Genomic DNA, 20,982 nt, shown 5'->3' on the forward strand with positions numbered 1-20,982 from the left:
AGAAATAGGGGCATTTTCACATAGATGGTAAGGGCGATCATCTCCCCTTATCTACCTTAAGCTGAGATGGGACAGTTAAAGCATATTTTCCACCGAGTCTTTGCCCAGCACACCCTTAAAGTCACCCCCCAGGTGAGCCTTTGTGTCTGGATGGCTGAGCTCAGGCCTCAGGGACTGCAACCCTAGTAATCAGTCTGGAGGATAGAGAAGGATGCTGGGGAGGAGGCATAAACGTCATGGAAAAGTGAACTTGAAAAGGATTTCTCAACAACGCCTGCTCGCTCTGCACACACCATACCCAGGAGCCCAGGACAACCACAGAGCAGTCCCTGCCCCAGAAGCTCACAGCCCAACCGTGTCTCATGGAGTCTGTTCTCCAAAGGCTCCCCCATTTTGAAGAATTGTGCCAAGTAACTACATTTTTTCAAACCAAAAAAAAAGAACTCATTGCCTAACAAAAGTGTTTTTTGTTCTTTTTTGGATGTGTGAATTTAACAATGTGAAATCAGTCTCAAAAATGTGCACAAATTCAACCACAGTTAGATCTACATTTGCTCTTAATAATGGCACTCTCCCTCCTTCCCCTCACCGTCTAGGTTCCCAGTAGGAAAGTCCAGCCTGGCAATGTCCACTTCCTCACTTCCACTCACCCTCTAATCTACCACAGTCTCATTCCCCCTCCCACACACAGCCCACCTAGGCATCATGCCCAAGGCCACCGCCAACTCTGTGGCTACAGCTAACTGTCACTTAGTGGACCTTATCTTGCCCAGGGTCTCTCCCATCTTCAGTCTGTGCAGACACATCTCTCTCTGAATGCCCCTGAAATTCCCCCAGATTCTGATCTGCACACTCCTCCCGTTTTCAAGGACCTCAACACATCCACAGATCAACCAATATCTACATCCCAATGACCCATCAAGCTATCCCTCTGTCGTGAACCTCCAGCTGCTTTCCAGACCTGTATTCAACTGCCAATTACACTCTTCCCCTGACTGTCTTGCAGAGACCTGACACGTGGTCAGTTTACCTTCCGCCTTCACCTCCCTGGCACCCCCAGCCTCAGTGAACAGCACCATCTGTACCCAGACTCTCACGCCACACCCCTGGAGTCACCTCCTCTGCCCCCTTTCCCTCACCTCGAGGAGCCAGCCAGTCACCAAGCACTGCCTCCACAATAGCCCCAGTCACTGCCTCCTGTCCAGCCTCCCCTCTCGTTTAACTCTCAATACCTCCTCATAAATGCCCTTCCTGCTTGCTCCCTCCAGTCCACCAGCCTCTCTCTGGAGCTGCTGCCAGAGAGATCTTTCCACCAGAAATGCACACGTGGTCAGGTTCTGTTCCTGTTTCAAACCCTTCAGCAGCTACCTGAGCAACTTCAGGGTGAGAGCCAAACATCTCAGCAGAGCAAGACAAAACCCACCTTCCTGCTTCGCCCCTTGCCTGCTCTCCAGCCTGCCACCTCACCATTTCCCTGACCCCACGACCAGACCTACTGAGCCATCTGCATCTGTAGCTCCCTAACAAACTGAACTCTTCCAGGCCCCCCTCCCTGTGCCTCTGCTTATGCTGGTCCCTCCATCTAGAAGGCCCATCCAGACTCCGTTCCCTTGGTAAAAACCCAGTCGGCTTTAGGGCTGAAACATCAAAGGCAGCAGAGTGTCAGGGGTCCCAGTGTGGGCTCTGGAGTCAGGCAGACTTGTTACAAACCTGACCCACCACTTACTAGGTGTGTGAGCCTAGATGAGTCACCTAATTTCTTTGAACCTCAGTTTCCTCATCCATAAAATGGAGATAATAACAGTCCTGACTCCACTGGGTTACATGAGGAGGAAACTCTGACGCCAGGCTAGGCGGTATCCTTGGCTGCAACTCTTCTTTGAAGTCTTACCTTGGTCTCCCCACACCCCCTTCTCCTACACTGTACTCCGTGGAGGTTCCAGTGCTGGTTGCATACAGACTATCGCATGAACTACTTTTGGGCCTGCCCGCCTCCCTGGACCGTGAGCTCTCTGACGCCAGGTGCTGCATATCCAGGGCCTCTGGCAATGGCACATGTCCAATAACCACTGCTTGTTGGTAAAATCCAATCAAGAGCAGCCACAAAATTCAGGCTGTGTGGCGGCGTGAACTGTGACTGCCCTTCCTCTTTGACCACCACCAGAATGACCCCGGGAGCCTCCTCACTCGTCTCCAGTTCGCGTCTTCCCCTTCCCGTCTTGTCTGCACCACCCCACACGGCTCATACAGCCCTCAGGGCTCCCTAAGCCCCACTGTATAAGTCCCAACTCCCATGATGGGCTTGTCAGCCCCCTCCACGCAGCCCCCATTTCCTTGTTAGGCTCAATTCCTAAAGGCCTTAGGGCTCCCCTGTGGCTGCATCAGACAGACTGGCCCATTTAATGCTCCACATCTGGTCTCTGCCTTCCTCCTCCCATCCCTGCTCAAATCTTACCCAACCTCTGAAGCAAAGTCAGGCCCTGAAGTACTAATTGAAGACCTACTATGTGCTGACATCACAGTCTATTCAGGGAAGCAATTTTAAATAATTATAGTTAAGAGCTGCAGTAGAGGTAGGTACCAAGACGTGTGGACACAGAGATGGGAGATGGAGTGACCCACAGCCTGGAGAGAGGCTCAAAGAAGCAGCGCCAGAGCTGGATCTTAAGGGATGAGCCGGAGTTTTCAGGCACAAAAGTCTCCCCATCCCATACTGACCCTTCTTTCACATGCATTCTTCTTACTCTCAGAGTCTGTGCCAGAGGTCACCAAACCTGGTTCTACACCACACGATTCACTAGGAAGTGTCCAAAAATACAGCTTCCTGGGCCTACTCCCACACAGAATCTCTGCAGCCTGAGGTCCAAGGGGGAAACTGCTAGGCACTCTGGATACCAGGGGAACAAGCTCTGTCTTCCCAGCTTCTGAGAAACTACCATCTAGTAGTAATTCCTAGAGACAGACAGTTATAACACACATGGGGTCATATGAGACACAGAACCGGCCATTTGGCACTTCATTTAGCCTTGAACCCAACACAGGTTTGTGCATTATGCCTGTCTGGACAATATAGTGTATAAACTTCTTAAGGAAAAGGCCAGTGTCTTTTGTTACTGTTCTATTTCCCAGAATATTCAGCTCAGTTCTAAGTATGCAGTTGGCATTCAATCAATATTTAATCAAATAATTCAACTTTTTGTATCATGTCCCTTTGGACTAATTCACCCATTAACGAATTGTCTACTGATTTTTAGCTTTGTAATTTTGGTGCCAGTGTGGTGTCGGCTCCTAGTAGGTAATTAGTACATGTTTGTTGAATGAATGAACATTTACCGGTAAAAATTTATTTCAGGAGGAATGGAACAGCGCTCACTGTACCACCTTTAGAGTTCACTTAAAAGACTTAAAACATTTTTCATTTGAATTATAGGCCTTTAATTTCAGGATTAATTTCCTGATATGCAATTAGACATGCTTTGTTGTTTGTATTATAATTAATGTTATTAGCAATGTAAATAATACCTCCCTGGATCTCGGAGGTCAGCTGGCCTCTGTGCAGGTATGCCCGGGGCCTGGGAAGGGGAGATGCTTGCCTGTTTCTTCCAGTGAGGTGTCCACCCAGCCGGCAGTTCAGCTGGGCACACCCATTACCCCAGTCTCCACACAACGGCCTATCAACTGCATTCAACCTTTCCGAGCAGGTGTGTGCACATGCACGGGCAGGTGAGCCCTGCCTGAGTCAGAAAAGCCTAATGGGCTGTTCGAAACCTACTGACATGTCAACACACTTGGGAAGCTGGGATCTGTGATTTAAATGTGAAAAGCCCTGTGCTGCAGAAAAGCAGTCTGACAAAACAAGGATACGCGTCGGGAGGCTCCTGGGAGACACGTCCAAGCATGGGATTCTCAGCCAAGCGGGGACGGACTGGGCAAGCAGTGGTCGCCAGCAGGATGGACTCTGCCTGGCTTGCGCCGGGGCCCACATTCCCATGCTTTGTTGCTGTTACTGTTCTTTGTTTGTATGTTAGGCTTGTTTTAAGCCTTGAAAGTAGGACTCATAGTCTTGAGTGGGGGAATTTCTGGATGTGGATGAAAGTTCTTCTGGCCCTCCCTCCAGGCCCAAACCAGGAGATAGGAGAGTCTGTAATTCCTTTCGTGCCCGGGACCAGAGGGATCTTTCCTGGAGTGCGTGCTGGATCGTGGACAGCACTCGGGCAATTCAACTCAGCCTGAGAGATATTCAGTCCTTTTTGCTTCTGCTGGAAAATGGGATGGTTTACTTGCTGGTTATGTGTTTGTTCCTATATTCATCCCACAGATACCAATTACCTTGTGCCGGGCAATGTGCTAAGTGAACACAGCTTAATGGTTCTCAGATGCAGCCTCTGCGGGGTGAGCAGGCCAGAGACTGACAGGGCGAGACAGCCCTGAGCAATGCTGTCTTCCCTTCACCGGACCCGCCCAAGGGGCTCTGTGCCCAAGTCAAATGTGCCGTTACCAGGGGGCTGGTTCAGGTGTCTGAGCAGAAGGGGGAGAGAAAGACTGTTTGGGCCACATCCTTACTATGCAGAGGAACTGAAGTCTCCTATGAACTGTTTTCACAAAAGCTCTTTAAAACCATGCAAGGTTTCAGACAGTAAATACAGAAAGGCCTCTCTGATTAGGGCAGAACCAGTCCCTAAGATACACTCAGCTGCTGACCCCACTTCTGAGATGATTAGCTTGACAGGTTGGTAACAGCTGTTACCAACAACAAAGGCTGACCTGGAGGGTGATGTGAGCCTGTGTGAGGGGGGCCACAGAGCTGTGAGGGGAGGGACACCTGGCTCTCCAGGTGACACTCAAAGAACACGTTCCTGTGAGCTCAGAGATGCTGAGACAAGCACTCCAGGACCAGCGACTGCCTTGGCCATTCCTCACTCGGTGGGTCAAAACGCCCCTCCCTGACCCACACCCCAACAGAGAGCAGCCCCAGGGAGGACCACAGAAGATGTGACTGAGCCAGTGAATTTTCTGTCAAGGTTCGGGAGACAGTTTCCTGCCATCCCGATGTAAGACATTTGGGTTGGCTGAATGAAGGCGCTGGACACTTCTCTAGGTGTTTGGGCTTATGTTCTGAAAAACACATTCACTAAAGCAGCCACCATCCCAGAAAGGATTTCCTCTTTCCTTGTAAAGAAACGAAATCCAGGGGGCCACAAAAGATGGACTGTGATACGAGACCAGGAAGACCTGGACTCCAGATCGCTCTCCGGGTGTTTGCTCCCCTCCCCTCCGTGAAGGGTACGTCAGGCTCAAAGTTCTGCTTCCAGAATAGGTTTCCTGGGGCAGACCTCGGCAAGGAGTTCATTAGAGAGGAGAGAGGCACGAGTTCCTGAAAGGCTCGCTCTCTTCCCCAAGACCCTTCTCACTCTAAAGGGTTGGGATTTTTAAAAGATTCTGGCTCACCCTCAGGGCAAATGATCACTTCCTAGATACTTTTGCCTTGTAAATATTGTCCTTAAAAACAGCAATATATTTTCGCTGATCTTTAAGTAGCCTTCTCACCCCACACCCCCAGCTGCTGCAGAATTACTGTGTGGCTTTGTCTGGAATGCAAAACAATCCCTGGAGAGACAGGCTGCACATGAACCCACAAGGGTGTCTGCTATCAGCTTATTTGGCAAGAGGAATCTGAGACATTTTAAATATGAACTGTCAGTGTGGCCCATCCCACCCCAATGCCCTAGCGCCATCAATAAACACCTCCACTGGTTCGGGAGACACAAAATGTAGAAAATGGACACAAACTGTCTGAACACAAGTCCCACAAACATTTCTACAGGGAAAGGTACTTCAGACGCCTGGAGAATTCATATCTGGAGAATCTCTGCTGGTCTGATGTTTCTTTCAACGACTCTCACATAATTAGCAAGTGTTTTACAAAGCCCTTAACGGTCTGGTCCCAAACCCCTCCTCCCCCAGCTTATCTCCCAACTGAAAGTTCCACTCCTTCTACATCAGCTGAGAAAATATGCCCATGACTCCTCACTTCCAAGTACCGAATCAAGCCTTCATACCGCCACATCTTTCACTTGGAAAACTCTCTGCCTGGCAATCTCCTACTTACCCCTCAATACCCAAGTCCCAGAGCACATGCTTGGTGCCAGTTTCCCTGCGCGTTGCTCTCTTCTCAGTGCTTTCAGAGCACTTGGTGTGTGACTCATTATGACACTGCTTAGAGCAGTGGCTGTGACTCTATACACATCTGTCCTGCCACCAGGTCAGGCCATGAACTCCTGGGAATAAAGGGACCAGGTCTTACTCACCTTTGCATCCCCACAACCAAGCCAGAGCCCGGCACTCAGAAGTCCCATCATAAATGCTTGATGCCTCAGTCAATGCCCGGCCCACTTGGCCCAGCTCTCCCTTCTCCATGCAAAAAGAGGCCGTGTGAAATGTGGAGCGAGGAAAGGCTTTAAGATCGGACCCCCTGCATCTGAGCCCTGGCCCCTGTGGGACGTGGGCTAGTTATTTAACCTGGATCTGCCCATTTTCTCCTCGATATAACAAACAGCCATGCTCACCTCTCAGAGGGCCGCAGGGAGGAAAAACAAGGTAAAATATGTAAACCCAGCGCCTGCTCAATGGAAAGAGCTCACGATACATTTCCTTGAGCTCAGCAGGAAGTGCTGAGCCAAATGGAGCCCTCGAGAAAAAAATCAATGGCTTCTGTTCTGGTTTACGTGCCAGCAACACAGCGATGGGGCGGACAGCCTCTAACCCAAAGCGCCCCCTCTCAGAGCAAGGGATGGTGCAGGCTGCACTTGATTCATGCCCTCAGCTCCAGAGTCTCAGAAAGAGGCATGATTAGCAACAAAGCTGATTTCTGTCTGAATGATAAACCCACGAGAGTCCACTATTGCTGAGGCTGGGCCATCAGATCCTTCATTTCCTGTCTTGCATTAATCTTTCACCCCAAGCCACACCATAAAACAGAATACTGCTGACCCAACAGTGTTAAATCCCTGAGTACAAGTCAAACAGCCCACATGTGAGAGAAGCCTCAACCTCGTGGTGATGTCACACCCAGGTTTTATTAGGCCTCGATAAACAAGGAGGTTATTGTGGGCCCTGATAACACCTTGGACAATCAAGCCCAGGGTCAAGGAGAGGAGTGGAAAGGGCAGTGGCTGAACCCACGGAGAGGAGGCAATATGGCACTGGGGAAATAGCCACTTTGTATCAGGTTTGTGATTCCAAGGCTGGGAATCAGGAGACCTGGCTTGCATCTCGGGTTCCACCTCTAGCTTGCTTTATGCGTCTGGTTAAGTCACGTCTCTGGGCTTTGGTTTCTTTACCCATAAAACTGGAGAAATAAATCAGATGATCTGTAGGCTCTTTCCAGCTTTCACGCCCCAAGATCATGAGTCTTAGAGACAGATCCACCCTCCTCAACCCTTGCCCTTTGTGTGTTAGTTGTTTGTCTGAGACATCTCTTAGCTCCCCCTGAGCAGCTTTCCACCAACACCACAATCATTATTGCTCCAGAGTGCCTGGTCACCCCTGGCCACAGAGCCTGGCCAGGGAAGAAGATGGTAAACTTGGGGCCATGTGTTTAAGAACATATCTAGTATCCTTTGGTCAAACAACTGGACAGAGTCCAGGCACCTCAGGACATGAAGATCTTGGATATCCCAACAACCCCTAAGAACCTGGGCTGGTTTCTTTCCACTCACAGGTTAATCCCACTCCCCTCCTATACCAACCTGTACCTCCTAGGTCCCCAATGCACTTTCAAATCATTAGACTTTTTTTTTCCAGGCTGCTTGGCAGGAGACTACGGCAGCAACAGGCAGTTTTTATCTGCACTCTGGCATATCTAGGGGTGGGGCAGGGGAGAGGCAACGCTACAAAGTCCAGGAGAAAATGCCTACAGAAGCAAGCAGAGGAGGTGGCGACCTGGAGGAGAAGACGGTGCTGATCACGAGGACAGGCAGAGTGGGCACTGGGAGTCTAGGAGGCCCCTTTAAGATGCCACAACCCTCTGTGCCTCCCTTACTTCCTTAATAAGAAATCTGAGGGCAGGTGAAATTCTGCAACTGGCCCATGGCCATGCCATGCCGATGAGCTGTGAACAACCAGCACCAGATCGTGGGTCTTTTCACCTCAGCCTACTCTTTTTTCCACTCTACTCTGCTGACCTCGAGATCTAATTAGGTTGCTCTAACGAGGCCAGCTGGATCCCCTGCAGACTCTAAGCAACATGACCCAAGTATCACTCAGGGAAAGAGCAGGCCCAGCAGGTATTTTGATAACTGCCTCCCCAGCCCCATGCATCCCTTCCCAACCTGACATGGTCTGCTGCTCTTTCTCCAGCCCTTGCCACAAAATCTTAAGGAGTTCAGAGGGGGAGTGAGAAAGGAGAGGTGGGCCTTCCTGTCCCTACAGAACCCTAAATACCTAAGATAACCCACAAAGATCTCTCTCCTTTGCTCTAGGGGAGATTGATGGGGATGAGTGGCAGGAGGGAACTGAATTAAGCTGCTGGAAGTCTGACCTGATTAGGCCAAGAGTATTCCCTGTGAGCAATGAGATGGGTCATCTGAAGGTGTATGATGACAAACAATAGGATCTGTCTCTGCCAGGGACCTTTCAAGACCAATGTTGGTCAGATCACCTCAGCATCAGGAGTTAAAGACTCAAGGAATTAATTATTCAGTGTGCGTGACCCAGTTCCCGGAGGTGAGGCTGGGTGAGAAGAGAACTCACTAGTTCCTTATCGTGGAAAGAAATTCAAATACTTCACAGGGTAGTGTTCCCTTTGCTGCCAAAAAGGATCCATTCATGGGTAAGAGTGACCCCACCCCACCCCCCCAAAAAAAGGAAAAAAATAGCCAAAGTTCACTCATTCAACAAATATTTATTGAGCTCCTCTTATGTCCTGGGCCCTTCAGAAATTTGCATATGGGTGAAGCTTAGTAGGGTATAAAGATGAGAGAATTTATAAACAGGAGGCCTGGGCTGTGGCCCAGCTCAGCCCATAGACAGCTACATTAACGCTGGGCAGGTCACAGCCTAAGTCAAACTCCTCATCTGTGAAATGGGAGTAAATGAAGATTTACTTATTATGAAGATGAACTGATCTTGATGAAATGTAGAGTGTAACGTAAGCCAAAGGAGTAAACAATAATGATGTGACACTGCACACTTTCCCTGCAGAAGTTTATAACCTGGTCATGTGTTGGAAAACAACTCAAGGTCAAGGTACCTATTTGGCAAAATTCACATTCTCCGTAATTTGGGCAAAGTGTATGTTTCAACCTGCCAGTGGAGATAGAGCCTGCAGTCAGTACCAGGATCCCAGTCTGTGTGTCTAGGAAGTTGCAAGAAGAGGCAGGGTGAAACTGGAAAAAGCACGACCAACCTGGTCCTGTATCATGTCTGGACGGAATGAATGTTTCAGGAGAGCCCTAAGATTGAGATGGGGGAAAAGACCATCTGGAAGTGTGGTCAATCAGAAACAAAACAAAATTCATTTGAGCACAATAGAGGTGAGCCGGCCAGCAATGCACACACTTCCCTCCCCATACACATTTCAGACAATGATGGAATTGTCTATCGTTCAACCCTCCTCTATGCACGCACTCCACTTTCTGTGTTTCTCCGGGAAACGGGAGGGATTTTCAGGCCCCAGCAGGCTGGCTGATCAGGACCTCTTTGCCCAGACACTAAGAACCAGAACTACGAAAGCAGCTTTCCCCTAGATCCCGCCAACCCCTTTCTCACGCTGCTGCTCAGCATCTCAACACGGACTCCTCACCCTCTCCAGCCTCCCTCCACCGGGGATCCTCAGTGCCCACGAGGCCAGCCTCTGAATCCCCAGCCATGCCTGCCGGCTGCCCTTCCTCTGGGGCCTGTTCCCTGCCCTAGCCTCACCCTCCCCTCCTTCCCCCCTCCACTGGGCTCTGCAGCCCCCACCCACCACCCACCCCTGGTCTCACACCTCCAGGGAAGCTCCTGAGGCAGGGTCAGTTTTATTCTACCTTCCCTCTGACTCAGGGCATTCTGTAAGTTCTTCACCCTCCTGTAAATGCAGACAGATGGTCCCCAAATGGACTCTGACGGCTGTATACAGAAGGGAGGCAGAGGAGGAGAGAAGGGGTGTGGAAAGAAAGTTAGACTGGAAATCTAGGCCCTGCCTTCCAAATCTCTACTGGACAGCAGTGGGTCATGCAACCTTGAGAAAATATCCTCAGGCCAGGCCTCAGTTTCCCTATCAGGTAATGAGGGGTTTGCTCTAAATAACCTCTTGGGTTCTCTCTAATTATAAAATTTGGTTATAGAAACCAGAACTAGAACTAGCCTGGTTCACAGGAGATGTGGGTCTTGGACCTTAACAGCCTATAGTCTGAGAGCTCAGACCTCAGCCTCCATGTCTGTAAAATAAATGGGGATGACTTGACTACCCCTCCCCAGGTACGAGGCCCGCACGAGACAGAAGATAGGACTTCGTGAGCCATAAAGCCCTGAAGAAACCTCAGGGCTTGAACTCCTTGAGCCAACAAACACTGTTGCTCCCCTGCCATGTGCCCAGCCCTGGTGCTGCCCGGCTCAGACAGGGAGGCTGGAAGACGGATCCTTGCCTTCCAGGCTTCCACAGCTGGTGGGGGAGACAGACGAGTGGACAAAACTCGACTCAGCCAGTGACACACCTGAGATCTGAACAAAGCGCTAGGGGAGTGGAGAGGAGGAGGCCCCAACTTTGCTGGGAGAGTGAGGGAAGCTTCTCAGAGGGAACACGTGTCCTGGATGTGGAGATCTGTTCCAGGAGTTGTGGGACTGGAGCTGGGGTGGAAAGGAGAGGAAATTTTCAACTCTTGGACAAATGGTCTAGAAAGTCACTGGAGGGGGCCCTTGAAGGCCAGTGGGAGAGTGACAGGCAGACATGTCTTTGAGGAAGGTCTCTGGCAGCATTGAAGAGGACAGAGTAGGGCCAGGAGAGCAGTGGGAAGGCTCTTACATAGTTCATGAGGGTGATGATGCCATACAAGTCATTGATTTTTCACCTACACGGAGTCTTCCAGACCCTACGCCTCCATGCCCCTGCTGAATTTATGGAAAGATACGAACAGGTTTGCTCTGCTTACAATGGAACCCAAGCAGAGGAAGATGCTGTGATCATATTTGCAACTCTAGGACAAACGGTCTACCATGCTTGGAAGTCACTCCCTGAAGAAGCTACCTGGCCAGATTCCTGTCTTGGCACAGACCTGGGCCAGCAGGAGACGGAAACAGCATCAGAGCTGGGAGTGGAATCAGGACAGCTGAGAGGAAGAGGGACAGAGATTCCATCCACTCAAAGCCCACTGAGTCACACAGGTCTTTCATGTCCCCAGACACATCTCAGTCTCAATCCCTGCCACACTCCCTTCTCTGACAGCGTGGGAGGGCTGTGCGGCCTTGGAGGTGGTAGGCAAAGACAGAGGGCTTTCGCCAGCCACTGTTTCTTCATAGGGGTCACATTCACTCGGGCTTGAAGGAAGAGTGCAAGCACCCCTATCCTTTCCAAAGCCTGAAGCCAGCCCCCCAGGAGCGATTCAATGGCAGAAAAGAGATCCACCACTGTGACTTACTTACTTGATTCTTAGGCATCACAATGACTGAAGTCAGCTCCTCCCAGGACAAGCCATGCACAGGTTGCCATATTCCTTTAAAAACAAGAGCCCAACAAGGAATGTCAGGTAGATTATCTTACATTACCGCCGCCTCTCTTCTCCCCACCAAGAGGTTCCACATGCTGTGCACTTTGTCCCGTAGTAACACTTTACCCAACAAGAGGAAATGGACAGAGAATGTCTCTTCGTGCTCCAAGTGTTTCATGTGAAGAAAGGAATTATGAGACGCGTAAACACATTCCTTTGTCTGCCACTGGCTGGGTACCCTAAGGCTTATCACACCTCTACACAAAGGCTTGCAGAGAAAGTGAGATGGATATGGAAAAGAACGCTTCATTCGTTGCTCCAGTAAAAATTAAAAATGCCAGAATTTCTAAGCTTAGGACATGAGGAAAGTAAAATCAAGCTGGTGTAAAAACTTGGTAACAAGTCACCAATGTAAAATTTGTCATATTTCCAAGGTGGAAAGGTCCAAAATGCTGAATAAATTAGGAAGTCATAAGCGTGGACTATCTGATTATGGCTGAGTTTCCTAAACAAATTATGATTTTGGTTTCCAATGACCACCCTAGTGATCTGGTTACATCCCACTTCTTTTGCAGAAAATGCTTCTACACCTGTTTGGAAAATGGAGCCTAGAGTTACAAAAATTTTAAGGATTTACTTTCACAATTCCAATTTTCTAAAAGGTGGCCTCAAAAGGACAAAACTTAAGACATGTAAGAAAAAAAAAGAAAAAGAAAAAGACATGTAAGATTTGAGATCGCCAAGAGGCAATCGCCATACTCCGTGGACTTGCTCTCACTTTGCTCGGCAAGGTGGCAGGGCTATTGCCCACAGAAACACGTACGTATTCTCTCTAGTACACAGAAGGCTGCATTTAGAGCCCAGGAGTTGGGACTCACTGTTCAGAATCCTCAGACTATTAATGGGAGAAAAGCAACTATTTACTGAGCACTGGCCATGCACGGAACGAGCACTGTTAGCGACCAGACATGCTTTGTCTCAGTGGCTCCTCACAGACAGGAGTAGGGGCTTAGAGGGCAGAAGGCACTTGTCAAGGCCCCAGGGAGTGGCAGGACTCAAGCCCGGGCCTGGCTGACTCAGTGCTCACGGTCTCTCCCACCACGCTGAGGTGAGAGGTGTCCCAGCACCGCTGCGATGGGCCCGCACGCCCCACGGCAGCCACCTGGGCGGAAGCTGCAGTCATCTCCATCCCCATCATCATTATCAAGCCACACCTCTCCAGCCTGCGGCAGCTGACCAACAGGCTGGCCTGCCTTGGCCACATTCTACCAGCCTGAGCTAGAGGCTCTGTGCTGCTGCCTTGAGCCAGAAGTCAGAGAGTCAGGAGGTCTCCACCCATCTGCCTCCCTGCTTTTCAAGGGAAGCTTCTGGGTGCAGTGGGTCGGGGAGCTGGACATTCTGGTGTAGAATTCCACTATCGGTCTAGCCAGGTATGAGAACCAGGGGCCGCCCCTGCTACCGAGATGTCAGGAATGGAAGCCCCTACCAACCCTGGGATGTTACTGAGACCAACAGTAGGGAACAGGGGCTCGCTGAGGTTCTGCCTGGGCTGTTGCATAGTTGGATGGAGGTGGGCATCTCGGGACCAGTCTACAAGGGCTAACCACCAGTCAAATTCCCACATAGGCCTGCGCACACGTTGCGATCCAGCCACTCCAAGGGCCAACCTGTACCCTCCATCTGACCTACAGCCAAACATGCTTCAAGCTCCCTTTAACTCCACTAAACCAGAAGGTCCTAAGGCCAAGCACCTTCCTTCCCCTCGAGGGGCCTCAGTTTCCTCAACTGCAAAATGAGGAGCTTGAACTAATTGGTGATATCCTCACCAAGGACCCCTTCTAACTGCCCCCATCCACAGGCCCTGACTTTTAGAGACACCCACGAAGCTAGCCTATTGTTAAAAGGAGGGAGAGGGATTAACCCGCATGCAGGCATTACGACAGGTGGTTAGCATGTGCTATCCCAGATAATCCTCCCAGCAACCCAGTGAGGCAGGCAGTACAGCCACGTCACAGAGAGCAGAACTGAGGCACGGCCCAGCCTCAATCCATACTGACCACAGCAGCCTGGGACTCACAGCGGAGCTGGCCGGGGGGTCCATGCCCACGCTTGCTCCCTGACACGCTGCCCTTTGTCGTCAATCGGAATGAGGAAACAATCTCTGCTCTCAGATTTGCCATCATGCCAATCCCAAGCAAAGACGTATGAGGTCTCCAGGTCCCTGTAGGCCTGACTTAGGTGGTGCAGGAAAGGTTTCCTGTGAGCTTGAGTGACCTCATGGATCCCGAGGGAGGTGAGAGGAACTCTGGGGGCCTTCCTACTTCCATAGAGTCAGAGACTCACTGAGGAACCCCAAGCCCTTGGAACAGGGCCTGGCACCCACTAGGCACTCCATCAGTATTTGTTGAATGGTGGAATGAAGAAATCCAGAGCTTAGATGCACTGAGGGCTTGTTCATGAAGCGTTAGGCATGAGTTAGTGTGAGACACACCAAATCCAGCTCAGAACCACAAAGCCAGCCCCTCAGCAGTGTGTGCCAAGCAGAGCTCTCCACGCCCAGCCCTCGGCACAGAGGATGAAGGCTCAGATGCTGAGCCAGGACCGCTCTTCATCCCGATTGCCAGGGGAGCACCTGAGAGAGCAAGAGGAATGTCTGAATACAAAGGCTACCCAGCAAAGTGTTCACCAGCACAGGCCCCAGAATCAGGCGTACCTGGGTTCCTGTCTGGGCTCTGTCACTTTAAATTAGTCAGGTGGCCCCAGGCAAGTCACATAATCTCTGTGAGCCTGTTTCTTATCTAAAAATGGGGATAATGTTAGTCCACAAGGCTGTTCTGAAGATGAAATGAGATAATGCTGTAAAGGACAGCCCCGTGTTTAGTTTAGAGTAAGTGCTGGGAGATGGCATCTGCTGTATCGTCTGCATCAGAGTGGGCGGTTAGGAGCACACTGGGAGTAATCTGCTTGGGTTCAATCCCTGCTCTCCTACTAGCTAGCTATGTGACCTTAGGCAAATTGCTTAAACTGTCTGTGCCACAGCTTCCTCATGTATAAAATAGGATTGATTGTAAAGATTAAATGAGACCTGTAAGTAAAGAGCTTAGAATAATTTTTACTTCAAAGTAAGCACTCAATAAAAATTCATCTCCAGAGGACTTCCCTGGTGGCACAGTGATTAAGAATCCACCTGCCAATGCAGGGGACACGGGTTCGAGCCCTGGTCCGGGAGGATCCCACATGCCACGGAGCAACTAAGCCTGTGCACCACAACTACTGAGCCTGCGCTCTAGAGCCCGCGAGCCACAACTACTGAGCCTGCGTGCCACAACTACTGAAGCCTGCGTGCCTAGAGCCCATGCTCTGCAACAAGAGAAGCCACCGCAATGAGAAGCCCGTGTACCGCAACGAAGAGTAGCCTCTGCTCACTGCAACTAGAGAAAGCCCACGTGCAGCAAGAAAGACCCAATACAGCCAAAAAATAAATAAAATTCCTTTTTTAAAATTAAAAATATTCACCTTCTGCTTAATTATTAATATTACGAGCATCCTTCTCCCTTTGTTCCAATAACAGATTCCACCCCATCCTTCACTCACCAGCCTAAAAGGTAGGCATGGGACTCAAGATAGGTTCATCAGAGTATCCTTCCTCCTCGGCCACATTCTTAGGTACAAAGGGTGTGCATGTGCTCCAAGCTGGGCCAAGTTCCAATCTGAAAACTCCTGGGGAAGGCCTGATCCTCTTGGGTCAGGTACAGGGCTGTGTGGGGTCAGCTGGGAGCTGCCTGTATCCATGGACTAGATAGGGGATGCTGGTCCAGGGATGCTGGAGGTCACCTTTCTGGGTGTTCTCTTTCTGGGGCTGGATTCTGCAGTGCCTCCTTTGAGTCTCTGTACCTCCCCTAGAACCTTCCAAAGTATCCCTTTTTTTTTTTTTTTTTTTTTTTTTAGTGGTACGCGGGCCTCTCACTGTTGTGGCCTCTCCCATTGCGGAGCACAGGCTCCGGACGTGCAGGCTTAGTGGCCATGGCTCACGGGCCCAGCCGCTCCGCGGCATGTGGGATCTTCCCAGACCAGGGCATCGTGTCCCCTGCATCGGCAGGCGGACTCGCAACCACTGCGCCACCAGGGAAGCCCCCGAGGCATCCCATTTTTGCTTAAGCTCATTCAAGTTGGGTTCCTATCACTTGAAACCCAAAGAGTCCCCACTAACAGCAGCAGTCAACAACTGGCTGCTTTATCATCACTAAATCCCACCCAGGAAGAAAAGCCCGCTGCACACTCTCAGTGAGACCCAGGAAGCCAGGGAAAAGCAAACACGGCAGCAAGGCATCTCCACAAACTGAGGTGAGAGGAGCCACTCACAGCCCTTGGACCAATGCCCTTCCTGGGAGAGGAAGATGCTGGAACCAAAAAAAGTACATAGCCCAGTCCTGCGGGCCTGCGCTGGGAACCCAGCCTCAGATATGGGTCCCCCTGGCCATGAGCAATAGGAAAAGGCAAGGAGAGAAATAAGGAGACAGTTGATTTCCACTGGCTTCACTGTGGTACAGAAAAACTTCTGGGCAGCTCCTTGAAACAACTCTATTTAGAGGGCAGGTGAGGGAAGAGGAATTATCTTGTCTGAGCACTTAAATGACCCTTTCACTGGTACGATGTCATCTAACCTTCAGCACAGCCCTAGGAGATGGATGCTTCTCCAACCCACTTTCCAGGTGAGGAGACTGAGGCTCAGAGAGCTCAGCAACTAACTGGCTGAGGTCACGCTGCTAGTGCCTGCTGCCTGGTGCACTTGTCATGCCGCCTCCCCAGCACACTCTGATCCCTGAGCCTGAGGCCTCCTCTACGCCCAGGCACATCTGCTGCCACTCAAGGGAGGTGGGCTGTGCCGCAGCCCCCCATCTACAACCGGCCCCCACCCCACCCAGAGACAGCATCCCAGGCACTGACAGGACAGGCAGCATCTTGGATGTTTCCTTCTCTGAACATGAGTTATTTCAATCTCCAAGAGCTCCGGTGTGATGTTAACAAGATGGCATGTATCCGTGGGTTTTACACAGGATATGCCTGTCAGAATCCCATGCAGAGTTTCTTTATTTGGGGGGGGGGGACGGGGGGTGTTTTTGGTTTTTTCTCAGTCACTCTTCTCAAGAGATTCTGACTCAGCAGGTACAACTACAGTGCCTGACACACAGCATGGGCTGAACAATATTATCTTTACTTTGTATCATGTTCTTGCCACCTCCTGGGCCAGCACCCAGAGAGAATCTGTTCCTGTTCCTCCAGGCCTTCTAACGGCACCCTCTTAGTTCCCTCCAGGGAAAGAAGCTCCACCTTCAGATGTGTTTTAAAGAGATTTAGAAAAGCCAAAGCAAAAACCCAAACCCTGGCCTGGTAGCAAAAATAAAGAATCAGAACACGCTGGCTGGGCTTCCCTGGTGGCGCAGTGGTTAAGAACCCACCTGCCGATGCAGGGGACACAGGTTCGAGACCTGGTCGGGGAAGATCCCACATGCCGCGGAGCAACTAAGCCCGCAAACCACAGCTACTGAAGCCCGCGCACCTAGAGCCCGTGCTCTGCAACAAGAGAAGCCACTGCAATGAGAAGCCTGCGCACCACAATGAAGAGCAGCCCCCGCTCACTGCAACTAGAGAAAGCCCGCGCACAGCAACCAAGACCCGACGCAGCCAAAAATAAAATAAAATAAATAAATTTTTAAAAACCGCACTGGCCGCCTCCCCCTCCTCCTCGCCTCCAGCTGTGGGTTGAGCACGCCAACCAGCACACACAGCTGTCTTCTTCCACAGGGCCCGGGAGCTCAATGCCAAGGTCTGCACAGACATAAACCAGTGGGGGTGAGGACTGTGCAGACACAGACATCGGCTGGTACCAGAGGAGACTCAGCTGGAGAAGGAAGCAGCAGCTTCCAACGTTTTCTGGAGAAAAACTGGAAACCATGATCTGAGATGATGTGAAAAGCATCCTGACTACAGTAATGTTGTCAGGGCCCCGGCTGCACCCGTGGGTGTGGGACAGCTCAGTAAGCCATTCCAGAGGAGCCTCACCCACTGACCCTCACAGGACGCACACTTCACAATGGCACACGCTACCCAGAGCCTCCCTGCAGGCTAACGGTTTTTGTTTGCTTTCCAGCAGCTGGGTTCAGGCAGCGCCTGCCCCAGTCGTGGGGGATTATCCAGGCAAGTATTTCCCTTAGTGTTCTTATTCTTTTCATAGCCTTATTCTCTGCGATTTAAAAATAAATACATTAATTAAAAGGAACTGGTTAGTGCCCTGGTCCGGGAAGATCCCACATGCCGCGGAGCGGCTAGGCCTGTGAGCCATGGCTGCTGAGCCTGCGCGTCCGGAGCCTGTGCTCTGCAAGGGGAGAGGCCATAAGAGGCCCTCGTACCACAAAAAAAAAAAAAAAAGGAACTGACTGGTTTGCCCTCAGGGCACGATTTGCTTTCCCTCCTCCCTGGCTGGGTGCAATGATGCACCATGCTCCTCGGCACTGCCTGGCCTTGGAGTGGTATGCAGTAGCGACCCATGGGCAAGCTGATCAGCTAGACATCTGAAAGGGGATGGAGTGCTCAAGGGGGTCCCATCTCCTGCTGCTCCTGGTTCCCATCAAATCAGCCAGGAAATGGGCTTCCCTGGTGGCGCAGTGGTTGAGAGTCCGCCTGCCGAGGCAGGGGACACGGGTTCGTGCCCTGGTCTGCGAAGATCCCACATGCCGCGGAGCGGCTGGGCCCGTGAGCCATGGCTGCTGAGCCTGCGCGTCCGGAGCCTGTGCTCCGCAACGGGAGAGGCCACGACAGTGAGAGGCCCGCGTACTGCAAAAAAATCAGCCAGGAAAAATCATTCAATAAACATTTGCTGAGTTTCATGGCTAAAACTGTGAAGAATACCAAAAAGCATAGGGACTAGGGGTCTGAACTTGGGAAGCAGCGGCAGCAGCAGGAGGAACAGTGCCTCAGGGCCAGCCAGCACTTGGGCTTGAATGCCAGCCTCACTGTTTGTGCGTACTAAGACCTTGGGGGGATGATGTCTACCTTATAAAACTAGAGTGTGGATTAACTAAGATGATACGTGTCAAAGAGTAACAAAGGCTGCCACATGTTAGCCATTTACTATGAGGCAGGAACTGTGTGCTTAGTGCTTTATGTGGATTATCTCACCAGATACTTACAACTTCCCTGTGAAACAGGCACCATATCCTCAAGTTCAGATGAGGAAACTGAGACTCAGAGAAATCAAAGCACCTACCCAAAGCCACAGAGCTCATAAGAACCAGCGCTAGAACACACACCCAGGCCCATCAGACTTCAAAGTCCTAGTCCCTGCTCTGCTGCCTGCTGTTTGACAGGTGCTCAAAACACATTATGTAACATGTAAATGCTGAACTGGGGGCTGCTGGCTCTCCACCAAGGAGGCATATGGAGAAAAGAGGGGGAGTTTTGGCTGAGAGGGTTTAGGAAACCTTTCTGAAGTAGGCAGGGCTGAATCTCAGCCTTGGAGGGTGAGGATGGAGACAGGCCAAGGAGAAATGGAAAGCACTAGAGACTGGGAAAACCAACGCAAAGAGCTGAAGGCAGGGATGACCCAGGCAGGCAGGCAGAGAGAGGCAGCAGACATTGGCCAGGCTGGAGGAAGAGAGACAGGGTTATGGGCACCTAAGCTGTTACGTTGGTGGCCGTTCTACCCGAGATCTTTCTCACCCACACTCCAGAGATGCTCCTCTGACTGCTCCTTTGGTCACACAATCACAGAGGGAATCAAAACCCATGATTATAAAGGCCCAATAACCCCTCCCTCCCCACAGCAGCCTTAGAACCCAGATGGAGGAGCAGATGTTTTTGTCAACTCCCAGCCTGTGCTGCTGTGCTGACCTGCCAGACCCAGATTCTAGGTCGAGCTCCAGGACACTGGGAATCTGAACACTGCCATATGCACTGAAGTATCACCACTGCCCCCCTGGCATTCAAGGTTCCCAGGAGGGAGAAGGGGGCACGGATCAAAAGGAGGCTGTGGTGCATAAGCTCCTCATGGCAGAGTCCCTGTCTCACTGGACTTCATATTCCCGGGATGTTGCAGGTACTTTTTCAATAACCTGAACCAAGTGGAAAATTCTTCCACTTAAGAAACAACACTAGAGTTTGATAAGTCTGGATTACAGTCCATCCTGGAGCCCTGGGTCTAGTCCCACCTTAGCTGGAAGGACCACTTGCCTGTTTGTCTCCTGAAAAGAAAGTGCCCCACCCCCAGCAGTCTCTGCTTTGGCCCCCAGCAGCCCCCTGCACCCTGGATGTGGTTCTGAGCCCTGAACCTAGTGCCTGCTCTTCCCTCTGGGTGAAGCCGGGGATGCCGGCCTCCTCCACCCCTGAGTGCAGGTTCCCCCCTCACCCACCAGACCCCCCACCTCCGCCCCGGGCACGTCTGCTCCAAAATGCCAAAAGCTACAACGCCCTCCCACTGCCTCAGCTCCCCACCAAGCCCAACCTAGGCCTTGGACCCACGGAGAAGGGAGAATGGGGTTGAGATGATTTAAGCAACTCTGATCACTGGCTCAGCTCAAGCCCACCATCATGTGCTTTTTTGGAAGTAACAGGACCTGCAGGAGGGAGAGGATAAAAGTAGAACTGCAGAAAAGTCTGGTGGTCACATGGTCTCCTCCCCACCCTCCTCAGGAGAAGAGCAAAGGGGAAATGATGAAGGGCTTTGCAGGGATGGTCAACCTGAGCCTCCAGACGGAGGCTGCCTGGGACGGCCATGGGCGCCTGGGTCACTACCTTCCACCCACGAGTCATGGGCATATTACTTAACTCTGCCAAGCCTCAATCTCCTTACCTAGTAAATGGAGATAATAACCAATGACCACACAGGATGACTGTGAAGACTGAGTGAAATGTGAATGTGAACGTGCTTGGCAAACTGTAAAGCGCCCTTAGAAACGGCAGACATTTCCCACAGTCTTGGGAGGTGGGGGGCTTCAGGTCAGAATATTCAGCTGCAAGGGAAATGGGAAACTGGGAATCCATTCCAGTCGGCAAACCTTCCAGGACAAGGCACAAGTCTCCAGGGATTGCAAAAACACTGATCGAGACCTATTGCCCAGTCTCAAGCACTCACTGTCAGGTGAGGGGAAAGCTACATTTGCACCATAAGGCAAAATAAAAATGTGTTACTGGAAGGAGAGTGTGGAGAGGATAGGACATTTTATTCTGGCCTCAGAGGTCAGGGAGGCTTTTGTAATAATATTATAACATTATAATTATTAGCGTAATATTAAGTCTTTGT

General features: G+C 51.0%; 1 protein-coding gene across 5 annotated transcripts in view; it reads right to left on the reverse strand.

Moving 5' to 3' along the window:
* MICAL2 (microtubule associated monooxygenase, calponin and LIM domain containing 2) overlaps window positions 1-20,982 on the reverse strand; it is a 215,152-nt gene that overhangs the window by 175,078 nt on the left and 19,092 nt on the right. For 3 of the 5 annotated variants that reach the window (XM_060303498.2, XM_060303494.1, XM_060303497.1), the window contains exon 2: window positions 11,620-11,690. The exons of 1 other annotated variant lie outside the window; for it this stretch is intronic. The gene's annotated coding sequence lies outside the window, so the exon portion shown is untranslated. Of the gene's footprint in view, window positions 1-6,308; window positions 6,327-11,619; window positions 11,691-20,982 lie in introns of those variants that run through there. One more of the 5 variants, XM_060303496.1, reaches the window with a different exon arrangement.

Source organism: Globicephala melas, chromosome 8, assembly GCF_963455315.2.
Source record: "Globicephala melas chromosome 8, mGloMel1.2, whole genome shotgun sequence".
Lineage (NCBI taxonomy): Eukaryota > Metazoa > Chordata > Mammalia > Artiodactyla > Delphinidae > Globicephala > Globicephala melas.